Raw genomic sequence first — 14,576 nt, 5'->3', positions numbered from 1 at the left:
CAAGCCACCCAGGTGTTCCAAAATGTATTTTTATTTTTTTTAAGATTTATTTATTCATTCATTCAGATAGAGCGAGAGAGAGGCAGAGGGAGAAGCAGGCTCCATGCAGGAAGCCCAATGTGGGACTCGATCCCGGGTCTCCAGGATCACACCTCAGGCTGCAGGCAGCGCTAAACCACTGTGCCTCCAGGGCTGCCCTGTATTTTTAAATATATGTTGAAGTCCTAACCCCTCAGTACCTGTGAATGTGACCTTATTCAGAAATAGGGTCCTTGTAGATGACCAAGTTAAGATGATTAGGGGTAGGCCCTAATCCAATATGACTGTGTACTTACAAAAAGAAACAATTTGGATACAAAGACATATACAAAGGGAAGATAACATGAGGACTCAGAGAGAATGCCATCCATGAGCCAAGGAATGCTTAAGACTACTAGAAATTAGGTGACTGTCATAAAACAGGTTCTACTTCACATCTGTCAGTAGGAACAAAGCCTGCAAACACCTTGATCTCAGATTTTCAGCCTCCAGAACTGTGAGACAATAAATTTCTGTTGTTTAAGGCACCCACTACGTGGTACCTTATTACAGCAGCCCGGGGAATGAAAACAAGCACTTTCATCAAAAAACCACTTATTCTATGATATTACTGAGTTAGTGATAAATAAATGCTACATTTATTACTATATAAGTATTTTATAGAACCATGAAGCAATTGGGCAATTTACTAAGTTGCTTGTAGATCCATGTCCAAAATATATATATTTTGGGTCTCATATATTTTTTATTTTTTTTATTTTTTTTTAAAGATTTATTTATTTTTATTTATGATAGACACAGATAGAGAAAGAGGCAGAGACACAGGAGGAGGGAGAAGCAGGCTCCATGCCGGGAGCCCGACGTGGGACTCGATCCCGGGACTCCAGGATCGCGCCCTGGGCCAAAGGCAGGCGCCAAACCGCTGAGCCACCCAGGGATCCCCCTCATATATTTTTTAAAAGATTTATTTATTTATTTGAGAGAGAGAGAGTACGAGTATGCAGGGAGGAGGGGCAGAAGGAGAGAAAGACTCAAGCAGACTCCTCATTGAGTGCAGAACCCAAGATAGGGCTCAATCTCAAGACCCTAGAATCATGACCTGAGCTCAAACCAAGAGTCAATTGGGGGGGGGAGGAGAAGACTCAAGCAGACTCCTCATTGAGTGCAGAACCCAAGATAGGGCTCAATCTCAAGACCCTAGAATCATGACCTGAGCTCAAACCAAGAGTCAATTGCTTAATCAACTGTACCACCCAGGCACCCCCATCTAGGTCTCATATTAATGAATAAAAAATAACTAAAGAGGTGACTCGGTGGCTCAGTTGGTTGAATGTTTGACTCTTGGTTTCAGCTCAGGTCATGATCTCATAGTCATGAGATCAAGCCCTGCAGCTGGCTCCCCACTCAGCACAGATTCTGTCTCCTTCTCCCACTTCCTGCTCTCTCTGTCTCTCAATAAATAAATCTTTAAAAATATAACTAGAAACATAAAAATATAGACACTAGCCCCTTGTATTTAATAAGATGAAAATCAATATCATTTTATTTTAGTTGAACAAGAATTCGTATCTTTTTATCCCGTTATTACCAAAAAGTCAGCCAAAGTAAATAGCAATTTACAATCCAAAAGAAAAAAAACATACTCTGAAATATTGCTATAGATCTTCTGAACAAGCATTATTTTTTAAGAGTTTATTTATTTATTCGTGAGAGGCAGAGACACAGGCAGAGGGAGAAGCAGGCTCCATGTGGGGAGCCTGACATGGGACTTCATCCCGAAACTCTGGGATCACACCCTGGCCTGAAGGTAGACACTCAACTGCTGAGCCATCCAGGTGCCCCCCCCTTTTAAATTTAGATTTATCTACTTATTTTAGAGAGAATAAAAGAGAGAAAGAACACATACAGGTGGGGGGAGAAGGAGAGAAAGGCAATCTCAACCAGACTCCCACCCTGAGCCTGAGCCCAATGCGAGGCTCAATACCACAATCTTGAAATCCTGACCCCAGCTGAAATGAAGAATTGGCTGCTTCAACCCACTGGGCCACTTGAGCACCCCCCAAGCATCATCTAGTAGAGACTGGCAATCCCTAGCAAAGAGAATTCCTCTTTGAATTTGGTGAGGAATTATGTGATCATTATTGAGAAATGAAAACAAAACCATATTAGTGATATTATAAGTAGAAACTTAACACATTAGAAATTAAAGCACACACACACACACAAAAAAAAGAAATTAAAGCACAGTAATTGTCACTGACTTCTTATCACACTGGCAGTGGGATCAAAAGGCAATAAGTAGAAGTCATTCTTTTTCTAATGTCATATAATATTTTTGTGCTTGATCTGAAATAGTGGAAGAGCAAGCATGCTTATTTGGTTTGTAATTAAACACTAAGTTGAAAGGGTTACTAACGTTTTGAATAAAGAAAATTCAAAGTGACTTTGATAGATGTTCAGAAAAAGTCTAACAGGAATAATTTCAAGACTGTACAGCCACAGGAAACAAAATAAAATCAAAGTGTAGCAATATAACATATTAGCTGAAACATAGCCAAGATGCAAAAATGTCCCTTGGAATGAATATGAATATGACACTTCTGTTCTGAGCCCATTGTTCAGCTGGAAGCCATTAGGAGTTCTTAGATTAACAAACCAATTATTGGGGCACCTGGGTGGTTCAGTATTTGAGCGTCTGCCTTCAGCTTGGGTCATGATCCCAGGGTCCTGGGATCGAATCCCACATCAGGCTCTCCACAGAGAGCCTGCTTCTCCCTCTGCCTATGTCTCTGCCTTGTTCTCTGTGTCTCTAATGAATAAATAAATAAAATTTTTTTAAAAAGCAGTTATTGGGGATCCCTGGATGGCTCAGTGGTTTGGTGCCTGCCTTCGGCCTGGGGCGTGGTCCTGAAGTTCCGGGATCGAGGACCACATCAGGCTCCCCACATGGAGCCTGCTTCTCTCTCTGCCTGTGTCTCTGCCTCTCTCTCTCTGTGTCTCTCATGAATAAATAAATCTTTATTTTTATTTTTTTTGAATAAATAAATCTTTTCTAAAAAGCAGTTATTATTGGAAAACCAAAAAATAAATTAGATTCCAGTTTAATATATCTAGTTGTATCAAATACTTCCTTCATTTGGCATATTCAACACGTTTACTAACTAGCAACTGGACAAAATTCTTTACAGTATAGTGGATGTAGTGACAAGAGCACTAGCAGAGATAGCCAAGCATGCAAAGGGACGGGAGGCTAGAGAATAAGCACTTCTGGAGTGTACCATTGTGGGCTGCCCTGAGTATGAGTCATGGTGGGTGATGAGACTAGAAAAGGTGACAAGATCTCTATCCTGAAAACCTTTAGGTGCTTTTCTAAAGAGTTGGACTTTATTCTTTTCCCCCGATTTTACTGAGATATAATTGACATATAGCACCGTGTAACTTTAAGGTGTATGATGTGTTGACCTGCTACATTTATATATTACAAAGTGGCCACACTATAGCATTAGCTAATATCTCCATCTTGGCACATAATCACCGTTTCTTTTTTGTGGTGAGGACATTTAAGATTTACTCTGAGTAAACTTTCAGATATGTAATATGGCATTGTTATCAATAATCACAATGCTGTGCATTAGATACTTAGAACTTGCTCATCTTCCAACTGGAAGTTTGTACTCTTTCACCAAAATCTCCCCATCCTACACCACACCCCCCGCCCCAGGTCCTGGTAATAACCACCATTCTACTCTCTCTTTCTATGAATTCGGCTCTTTTAGGCTTCATTCTCATATAATGAAGAGACAGAGGTGATTTTAAGTAGTTTGGTGAGGGATGCCTGGGTGACTCAATGGTTAAGTGTCTGCCTTTGGCTCAGGGTGTGATCCCGTGATCCCAGATTCTGGGATCGAGTCCCGAGTCCCGCATTGGGCTCCCCACAGGGAGCCTGCTTCTCCCTCTGCCTGTGCCTCTGCCTCTGTGTGTGTGTGTGTGTCTCATGAATGAATAAATAAAAAATCTTTAAGTAGTTCAGTGGAATGATCAGTCTGCATATTATAAAAATATATTAAGTAGCGACAGTATGAAGAGTGAATGGTCACGGGAAAGGACTAAACACAGTGGTGACAGAGGTCGTTTTTAGGATTCCAAGTGAGCGACGAGACAGTGGCAATGGCGAGTGAGAAGACTTCTACGACAGGTATTGAAGAGGCAGATTTGAGTGCACATATGAGCCCTTAATGAGTCCATGTTATGAGCCAGGCACTGGGCCAACACTAATAGAAAGGAAATAAATTGCTCTTGTACTTAAGTAACTCCTTGTCCAGTGACAGACGCAAACAGTTTAACCAGTTCCACGTCAATACAGAAAGCGTCGTGGTAAAAAAGAAAAGAAAACGTCATGGTATCAGTATGAGTGGGTGCTCTGGCTGCCAGAGAAGATGTGATTAACTCAGACTGGGGACAGAAAGAGGAAGACACGGGGTAGGGAAGGGAGGGGGAAGAGATAAACCTGGAAGATACATAGAGGGGAAAGGAGTGACTTAAGGTCATTTTGCAAAACTGCAAATAGCTTGCTATGTGTGAACATAAGGTACAGGAGAACATGTGGTGACAAATAAGGCTAGAGAAACCAAAATGAGAATAAAAGGGCTTCTGTGGAATTAATTCTGAAGGCTGCAGGGCACCATTGAAGAAACGTAGGCAGGCGTTCAACGTGACCTAATTGGTGTGTTACAAAGACAGCGGTGGTAGCAGGATGGAGGATGGATTACAGAAGGGTGAGCAAGCAAGACCAGTAATGAGGTTGGAACTGAGTGCAAGTGAGGGTCTAAATCAAGGCCAGGATAAAGAGGTAGAATTTATAGGATTTGTGACTGATCTTGAGGCAGAGGTTTTCAAAGAGGAGGTAGTGGAAGAAGCTCTTGCCACAGTGATTATTCTCACATAACAGGCACTCATAAATGTTGATAGCACGTAGCCAAATTGCTTATTTCCTTTGAAAGGGTTACTTTCTGCTCATCTCAACCAACTAATTCTTCCAAAATAAGTCTATTTCGATCAATGCTGCAAAAAAGTGTGTTTTTTTGCAGCATTGTGAGTGTGAGCTATTAGGGTTTACTATCATTTTATTCATTTTTTAATCCACAATTGCAAATGTTTGCACAAACTTTTAGACAGCTAGAATGCTAAATTCAAAATTACTGCTTTTCACAATGACACCAGTGATTTAGAAATTCTAGTGCACCTCCTATGTAACACAATTACTGCCACTTGGATTGCTTCATTTTTCATTAAAGAATATTAGGGGGACCCCTGGGCGACTTAGTTGGTTAAAGGTCCAACTCTTGATTTAGCTAAGATCATGACCTCAGGGTCCTTGAATCGAGCCCCATCTCCTGGGGAGTCTGTTTCTTCCTCTGCCCCTCCCCCTGCTCATGCTCTCTCTCTCAAATAAAATCTTAAAAAAAAAAAGGAATATTTGAGAATCAAAAGATGTTTGATAAGGCTAGAAAGATATGTTTTGGGGGTGCCTGGGTGGCTCAGTCAGTTGAGTATCTGACCCTTGATTTTAGCTCGGTCATGATCTCAGGGTCATGAAATTAAGCTCCAAATGGAGCTCTGTGCTGTGCACAGTGTGCAGAGCCTGCTTGTCCCTCTCCTCCTGCTCTCTCTCTCTCTCTCTCTCTCTCTCAAATAAATTAATTTTAAAAATATGATGTATCATGCCAAGGGGTTGTGTGAAAAACTAGCATGAACAAAGGAAGAATAATCATGATTCTTTTCCATACTTTTACAGCTTCTAATAACATCAGTTTCAATGCTCCTTGAAATCTGACTTGAGTCTGACTCTGAACTCTTCTTCTGACCTATCTCCCTAAATTCGATCCAATTATAAATATAAATTGGAAGCTTCTATTCATATTTACTACATCTAATTTGTTAGGCCACTCTATTCTTCTACCTAGATAAGCTTCTCATTGGACCTTAACAAGCCACTAATTTCCTGTAGAGTAATATTTACTTTTCCTTTCTTCTTTTTCTCATCATATCAAACTTATCTAAGGAATATAATATTCCTCCTCAATCTCTGATAATGATAGGATTTATCTCCATCCTTACTTAAGCAACCACAATCACACCAGAACTATAAGTAAACTTAAGTTTATTTTGGGCTATATGAAAAATTCTTTGTGTCCATTTGAAATGTTTTGTCAGTAGAATATGACAAAATCATTCTCAATAAATATACTATGTATCACTCTTTTTTCCAAGAGTACTTTGTATCAAACTCTATCACAATGATCAATAATTAGCATATAAAAACATAAGACCATAATTCCATGAGTTTAATCAAATCCCTACTTGTGGCATACCCAAGAGCCACTTGAAAACAAAATTCCTCCATCTTAAAAAATCATATGTTTTAACATTCTCAAACGGCCTCATAAGAACTTGCATATGTGTGATTAATTTTACATGTGAACTTGATTGGGCTAACAGATGCCCATATGGCTGGGAAACAATATTTCTGGTGTGCCTATAAGGATGTTTCTAGGAGACATTTGCATTTGAATTGGTAGACTGAGTAAAGAAAATCCCCATTACCAACTTGGATAAGTTGGATAATCCCCATTACCCATTCCCTTTGAGGACCCAAATAGAACACAAAGGCAGGGAAAGGGAGAATTTGTTCTGTTTGCTTGAACTAGGACATCAATGCTCCTGGTTCTCAGACTTTTGACTTGAACTCAACTATAACACCAGCTTCCCAGGTCTCTAGCATGCAGATGACAGATTGTGGGGCTTCTTGCTTCCATATTTGCATGAACTAATTCATATAATAAATCTCTAATATATCTATATCTTATTGGTTCTGTTTCTCTGGAGAACACTCATTAATACAATATACATTAAAAAATATGGACATTAAGAGTATTTTGAAGGAAGAAATTTTAGGACTCATACCTGGGGGAGAATGCAAAGCTCCATGTTCTCATATTCCACTATAATTAAGTGAAGTCTATTAATTAAACTGTTGAATCCACACTCTGAAAATGTTGGTTTATAGCATTTCATTTCTATACTAACATTCACCTGTGTGATAATTGTTTTATTTAGTTTAATATTATTTTTTTAAAGATTTATTTACTTATTTATTTATGATAGACATAGAGAAAGAGAGAGCGAGAAAGAGAGGCAGAGACACAGGAGGAGGGAGAAGCAGGCTCCATGCCAGGAGCCTGATGTGGGACTCGATCCTGGGACTCCAGGATCGCACCCTGGGCCAAAGGCAGGCGCCAAACCACTGAGCCACCCAGGGATCCCCCTATTTGGTTTAATTTTAGATCCTATGTTTGGCTTTCCACGAATATTACTTGAAGGTGCCTGGAAACTAACAGCCTAGCCAAAAATCACCATCCTTGAGACGCCTGGGTGGCTCAGCGGTTTAGTGCCTGCCTTCTGCCCAGGGCGTGATCCTAGAGTCCTGGGATCGAGTCCCACTTCAGGCTCCCTGCAGGGAGCCTGCTTCTCCCTCTGTCTGTGTCTCTTTGTCTCTCATGAATAAATAAAATCTTTAAAAAATTAAATCACCATCCAAAAGCTGTACATATTAATATATTTGCTATAAATAGCAAGGCATGATTACTGGGCCAATAAATGGAATGTAAGCCCCATACCTCAATCACCATAATTCTGATGCTACCCATGGAGCTAGGCCTCATCTTTTTCCCAGCTACATGCCAAGGTATCTTACTAACTTCCCATATATTCCTCTAACATGTCAAAAATTGCCCCAATCTCAATTACATACAGACTCTTCCCATCATTCACTCTTCCTATCTTTAATTAGCAAAGCCCTTTAACTTTACTTGGCAGCGGAGTAGGATTAATCAAATTCAGCTGGGAAAAATTATAGCCTACACCTCAATTGTTCACAAAGACTAAATAGCAGTCATTATTGTTTAAAGCCCAACTGTAATTAATCTCAATCATTTTATTTACTTCATTTCACAATTACTTTATTCATCATCTAAAACCATGTGCCAGCTGCCAACACATAGCCTCTTGCCATTTATATCATCTATAATTCATATTACCACCACAATATTTTAAACCCTTAGGGGATGTTTGCCATTAACAAGGTTTCTTCTCAAATTACCTCATCCTTGAAGAATTTATCAAGCACAATATTGTCATTTTAACAATTTCATCATTATCACCTTACCAAATATTTCTCCTAAATAGGAATCATTTAGTCAATACTAATCACATTTCTAAAAACTAACAGCAATAACATTAGGCAGAATGGGTTGCTTATGGGCAAAGACACTAAGGTTCTTCTATTTTCTTTCTTCATTATTTTCATGTGTTTCATACATAACTATCCCCAAGATAATTTCCATTCTCTTTTCCCATATCTTTCTCTCTCGAGTTCAGTTCACTTGAGAAAAAAATTGTCAAATGTACTGAATTTATCCTGAGTGTTTTAATTATTTCATTAATTTGCTAGCAATAAGGACTCTTTCAAGTTAGCTCATGTGGATGAATAAGACTAGGATTTCACGGAAGTCTAAGAACTAGGGCCATTGGTTTGGAATTTAAGCTCATTCTGGAAACCTGAGACGGGAGAGTTCAAGAATTTTTCCTCCACTATTCAGCTATTTGTGTTACTTAGTCCTAGTCTATGTATCTACTTCTTTCTATCATGCTTTAATAACTATTCCTGCTTATTTATAATTTATACTTTTAAAAAAGTAATTTTAACTTATATATGATCCATTACAGCTTCAGAACCTGATTCTGCTCTTACATAAATTTTCAGCTAGAACCTGCACCAGTAACTGACAAATTCTTTCTTTTGTTCCTTAAGTCCAATCATGAGAAAGAGTACGGTTAGGTTAGATGGTTATTTCAATCCGATGAAAGGGATTGGGAGGTGGGAAAAGAAGGAAGAACCACAAATCATTAAAAAAAAAATTTTAAAGACCAAAATAAATGGAATGACATCCCATGTTCATAGATCAGAAGACTTTATGTTATAAAGATAGCAATACTCCTTAGCAAAAATCCACTTGGCTTCTTTGCAGAAATTGACAAGTTAATCCTAAAACTCATATGGAATTTCAAGGGATCCAGAGTAGCCAAAATAATGTCTTGGGCATGAAGAACACAACTAGAGGACTTATACTCCCCAATTTTATTTTATTTTTTTTAAGAATTTTTATTTATTTACTCATGAAAGACAGAGAGGGGGGGGGGCAGAGACACAGGCAGAGGGAGAAGCAGGCTCCACGCAGGGAGCCGGATGTGGGACTTGATCCCGGGTCTTCAGGATCACACCCTGGGCTGAAGGCGGCGCTCAACCGTTGAGCCACCCGGGCTGCCCATACTCCCCAATTTTAAAACTTAGTACAAAGCTATAGTAATCAAAACAATGTGGTACTGGCACATGTATATACATATCAATCAATAGAATAGAATCAAGAGCCTAGAAATAAATCCTCACATTTACAGTCAGTTGATTTTCAAGTAGGATCTCAAGACAATTCAAAAGGAGTTAAGAATAGTCTTTTCAACAAATGGTACTGGGACAACTGTATATTTGCTTCCAAAAGAATAAAAGTAGATCCTACCTCACCCCATATAAAAAAACTAACAAAATTGTTCTAAGACCTAAAGATAAGAGCTAAAACTATGAAAGCTATAGAAGAAAAACCGGTATAAATCTATGTAATTTTGGATTAGGCAATAGTTTCATAGAGCAAAATAGAAAAGCACCAGCAAACAAAGAAAAATAGAAAAATTTTGTGCTTCAAAAGACACCCTCAAAAAGTGAAAAGACAACCAAAAGATTGAGAGAAAATATTTGCAAATCATATATCTCACAGGGGACTTTTATCCAGATTATATAACTCTTACAACTCAATAATAAAAAGACAAGAGAACATAATTGAAAAAATGTCTAAAGGATCTGAATAGACATTTCTCCAAAGAAGGTACACAAATGGCCAATAAACATATGAAAAAAAGATGCTCAACATCATTAGCTTTTAGGGAAATGCAAATCAAAGCCACGTGGATATATACTACACCACACCCACTAAAATGGCTATAATCAGAAAGACATTTGATAGGTAACAAGTTCTAGCAGGGATGTGGAAAAAAAATTTTTTTTAAATCAACAAATCTTTATTAAACACCTGCCAGGTTACTGGGAGGAGGCCATAATGCTGGACACACTGTCAAAGTCGATCTTCTCCATGATGTTCTTGGGCTTGATGCTCTCCTCTTGGCTACAGATGAAGATCTGGCCTGACTCATCTGCGCTCCAGCCGTACTTGCTCATCCACACTTTTAGCTGGCTGGCTGTCAGATCCCCGAGCATCTCAGCCAGCAGCCAGCGATCAATGTGCTGATAAGTGATGCCCACAACGTGGCAGATAAATTTTCGGACAGAGTCTTCGAAGCCGGTTATACCTTCCAGGAGGTCCATGTTTTCATCCAGGGCTTGCCAGAAGGCCTGGAAGTGGCAGGTCTCCAGCAGGTCTCCGAGGTATAAAATCTGCCGGATTGGCCGTTCTTCTTGATGTGCCTGATCGATCATGCACTTGCACAGTGTGAAGTCGGGTGGGGCAGGTTGGTGAGGGCCTTTAGCAGGATCTGGGCAGTGACCGTAGTTTGAAAGAAGGCTGGGTTGAATTGGTACAGCTTCAGGACAGCCAGGTTGGCTTCCAGATCGTAGGCATTCTCCTTGGCCTGTGTTTCCACATACCGCTCCAGGGTGGCCAGATTCTCAGGATTGTACCTGTCGATACCCTTGAGCACCTTGCCCACATTCGCTCTCATGGGGTTCCCTGGACCAGAGAGCCCAGCCCAGAGGGAGAGCCCTGTGTGCTGCAGTGTGGCTCCAGAAGCTCCAGTGTGGCTCCAGGTCGTGATCCTGGGATCTCCTGGGATTGAATTCCACATCAGGCTCCTCTCAGGGAGCCTGCTTCTCCCTTTGCCTATGTCTCTGCCTCTCTCTATGTGTCTCTCATGAATAAATAAATAAAATCTTTTTTAAAAAGTCAAACAAAAAAAAATAAAAGTCAAACTTAAAAAAATAAAAAATAAAAAGGTCAAACACAGAGTTATCATATGACCTAACAATTCTACTCCTAAGCACATACACAAGCAAAAAAAGCACATATGTAATGTATAGATATACAAAAATTTTAACGAAAATGTTCAAAACAGCATTATTGGGCAGCCCCGGTGGCGCAGCGGTTTAGCGCCACCTGCAGCCCAGGGTGTGATCCTGGAGACCGGGGATCCAGTTCCACATCGGGCTCCCTGCATGGAGCCTGCTTCTCCCTCTGCCTGTGTCTCTGCGCCTCTCTCTCTCTCTGTGTCTCTCATGAATAAATAAATTTTAAAAATTAAAAAAAAAGTTAAAAAAAGAACTACCGTACGATCCAGCAATTGCATTACTAGGTATTTACCCAAAGGATACAAAAATACAGATTTGAAGGGGTACATGTACCCTGATTTTTATAGCAACATTATCAACAATAGCCCAACTATGGAGAGAGCCCAGATGTCCATCGACTGATGAATGGATAAAGAAGAAGTGAGATATATATATACTATAATATAATATAAAGAAGTGATATATATATATATATGTATGTGTGTGTGTGTGTATATATATATATATATATATATATATATATATATAAACCATCAAAAAGAATGAAATCTGGGGCACCTGGGCTCAGTCAGTTAAGCAGCTGACTTTGGCTCAGGTCATGATCTCAGGGTCCTAGGATCAAGTCCCACGTGGGCCTCCATACTCAGTGGGGAGTCTGCTTCTCCCCTACCCTCTCCCTGTGCTTCTCCCCCCATAATGATCTCTTTTTCTCTATCTCTCAGATAAAGAAATAAAATCTTAAAAAAAAAAAAAAAAGGATGGGGACACCTGGGTAGCTCAGTGGTTGAGCGTTTGGCTGTGGCGTGATCCTGGAAACCCAGGATCCAGTCCTACGTCGGGCTCCCGGCATGGAGCCTGCTTCTCCCTCTGCCTGTGTCTCTGTCTCTCTCTGTGTGTCTCTCATGAATAAGTAAATAAAATCTTTTTAGAAAAAAAAAAGAATGAAATCTTGCCATGTGCAATGATGTAGATGGAACTAGAAGGTATTATGCTAAGTGAAATAAGTCAGTCCAAGAAAGACAAATACCAAATGATCTCACTCATATATGGAATTTAAGAAAGAAAACAGATGAATGTATGTAAAGAGGGGAAAAAGGAGAGAGGGAAACAAGCAATAAGAGACTCTTAAGGAGGGATCCCTGGGTGGCGCAGTGGTTTGGCGCCTGCCTTTGGCCCAGGGCGCGATCCTGGAGACCCGGGATCGAATCCCACGTCAGGCTCCCGGTGCATGGAGCCTGCTTGTGTCTCTGCCTCTCTCTCTCTCTCTCTCTCTCTCTCTCTCTCTCTCTCTCTCTCTCTGTGTGTGTGTGTGACTCTCATAAATGAATAATAAAAAATTAAAAAAAAAAAGAGACTCTTAAGGAGAGTGCTCTTAAGGGAGGTGGGTGGGGGATGAGCTAGATGGGTGATGGGTATTAAGGAGGGCACTTGTTGTGATGAGCACTGGGTGTTGTATGCAAGTGATGAACCACTGAGTTCTACTCCAGAAACCAATATTGCACTGTATATAAACTGACTAAAACTTAAATTAAAATAAAGCCATTACTGAAAGTTACAAGTGTACATTCCTTTAATATTGGTTCATACCATACAGTAACTAGATACTTGTTATACATGTTAACGAAAAAATTATACAGTAATTCTTACACCACTATGCTAACAAAAATACAAAATTAACAAAGAATTTCACTAGACCAGAAACTTATTTCTGATTAATAAGACCAACCAGTTTAATAAAGATGTCATCTATTTCTTATCATAGATATTATCTGAAATTAAAAAAAAGATATCATCTGAAATACTAAATTTTATATTATGTCATATCATATGAAAAGTCTGGGATAAGAAAGACATAAAAGTAAAGAAATGGGACCCCTGGGTGACTCAGCAGTTGAGCATCTGCCTTTGCCTTAGGGTGTGATTCTGGGGTCCTGGGATCGAGTCCCCCATCAGGCTCCCTGCGAGGAGCGTGCTTCTCCCTCTGCCTATGTCTCTGCCTCTCTCCCTGTGTCTCTCATGAAAAACTAAATAAAATCTTTAAAAAAAAAAAGTAAGGAAACTATTGAAACATGGTTTCTTCAATGTGTGTTGTGGAATTCCAAATCTAGACCCAGAAAAAGTTTGAAAAAATAGTCCTAGCATATGAATTACATTACATATTATGAGAGAACATGACACCTTATTGAAGAATTACTATTTAAATAACAGCAAGGTCCAAAAACTATTTCTGAAACTCTGTGACAAGGTCTATGTAAAAAACATCAAACTCTTCTGGGATTAACAATGTCAAAGGGGTTTCCATTTGTACAACACACAAAAGCCAACAACAATGATTTGAATAATCAAATCTTAAGATTTTTAAAAACCAGGTTCTATGATGCATGGGAGGACTAGAAAAGTATATAAAAGAATCATTATTATAGATTGACACTGTCATAAATATGACCAGATCTGGTAGTCACAAATAAAAATATTTCTCTTTCTTCCTAACATTTAGATAGCACTTTCCCACCCCACTGAAGTTAGGCATAGACTTGTGACTCTTTTTGTTTTGTTTTGTTTAATATATATATTTTAAGATTTTATTTATTTATTCATGAGAGACACAAAGAGAAAGAGAGGCAGAGACATAGGTAGAGGGAGAAGCAGGCTCCCCCAGGCTGCCTTTGTGACTCTTTTTGACCAAAAATATTTGAGTATAAGTGTAATGAGTATACAGTCTTAGGTTCTTTTATTTGTCTAAAAGTAACTGGTGGGGCAGCCCAGGTGGCTCAGCGGTTTAGCGCCACCTTCAGCCCAGGGTCTGATCTTGGAGACCGGGGATCGAGTCCCACGCCGGGCTCCCTGCATGTCTCTGCCTCTCTCTCTCTCTCTCTCTCTCTCTCTCTCTCTCTCTCTGTGTGTGTGTGTGTGTGTGTCTCATGAATAAATAAAATCTTTAAAAATAAAAAAAAAAGTAACCAGCAATGTCTTAGCTGGTGAAAAGAGAACAGCATGGGACAACAAGGTGTAGAGACCCCCAATCAATCTATGACTGATATGGATTAGGTTTATCTACACAAACTTGCAGTATCCCTAGTTCAGAAGTAATTAAATACTGCTACTCTCATGTGATTTAACATAATAGCAAGAACACAAAATAAACTCATTATTTCAAGCCACTGATTTTGAGAGTTTTCACTGTACTATATAATTAAGCATATCCTAACTTATTGTTTCCCAAAGGGCAAGGAAATCCCTTCTAAAATATTTGGTCATGGGGCACCTGGGTGGCTCAGGGTTGAGTGTCTGCCTTTGGCTCAGGTCGTGATCCTGGGGTCTTGGCATAGAGTCCCGCATTAGGGTCCCT

The 14,576-nt window shown here is 39.6% G+C and overlaps 1 pseudogene; it reads right to left on the bottom strand.

The window, feature by feature from the left end:
• Positions 1-10,205: 10,205 nt before the first annotated feature.
• Positions 10,206-10,884, bottom strand: LOC121492743 (annotated as a pseudogene).
• Positions 10,885-14,576: the final 3,692 nt, after the last annotated feature.

Source organism: Vulpes lagopus, chromosome 6 (assembly GCF_018345385.1).
Source record: "Vulpes lagopus strain Blue_001 chromosome 6, ASM1834538v1, whole genome shotgun sequence".
Lineage (NCBI taxonomy): Eukaryota > Metazoa > Chordata > Mammalia > Carnivora > Canidae > Vulpes > Vulpes lagopus.
The sequence above is the reverse complement of the archived record's forward strand: the minus strand, read 5'-3'. Positions and strand labels throughout refer to the sequence as shown.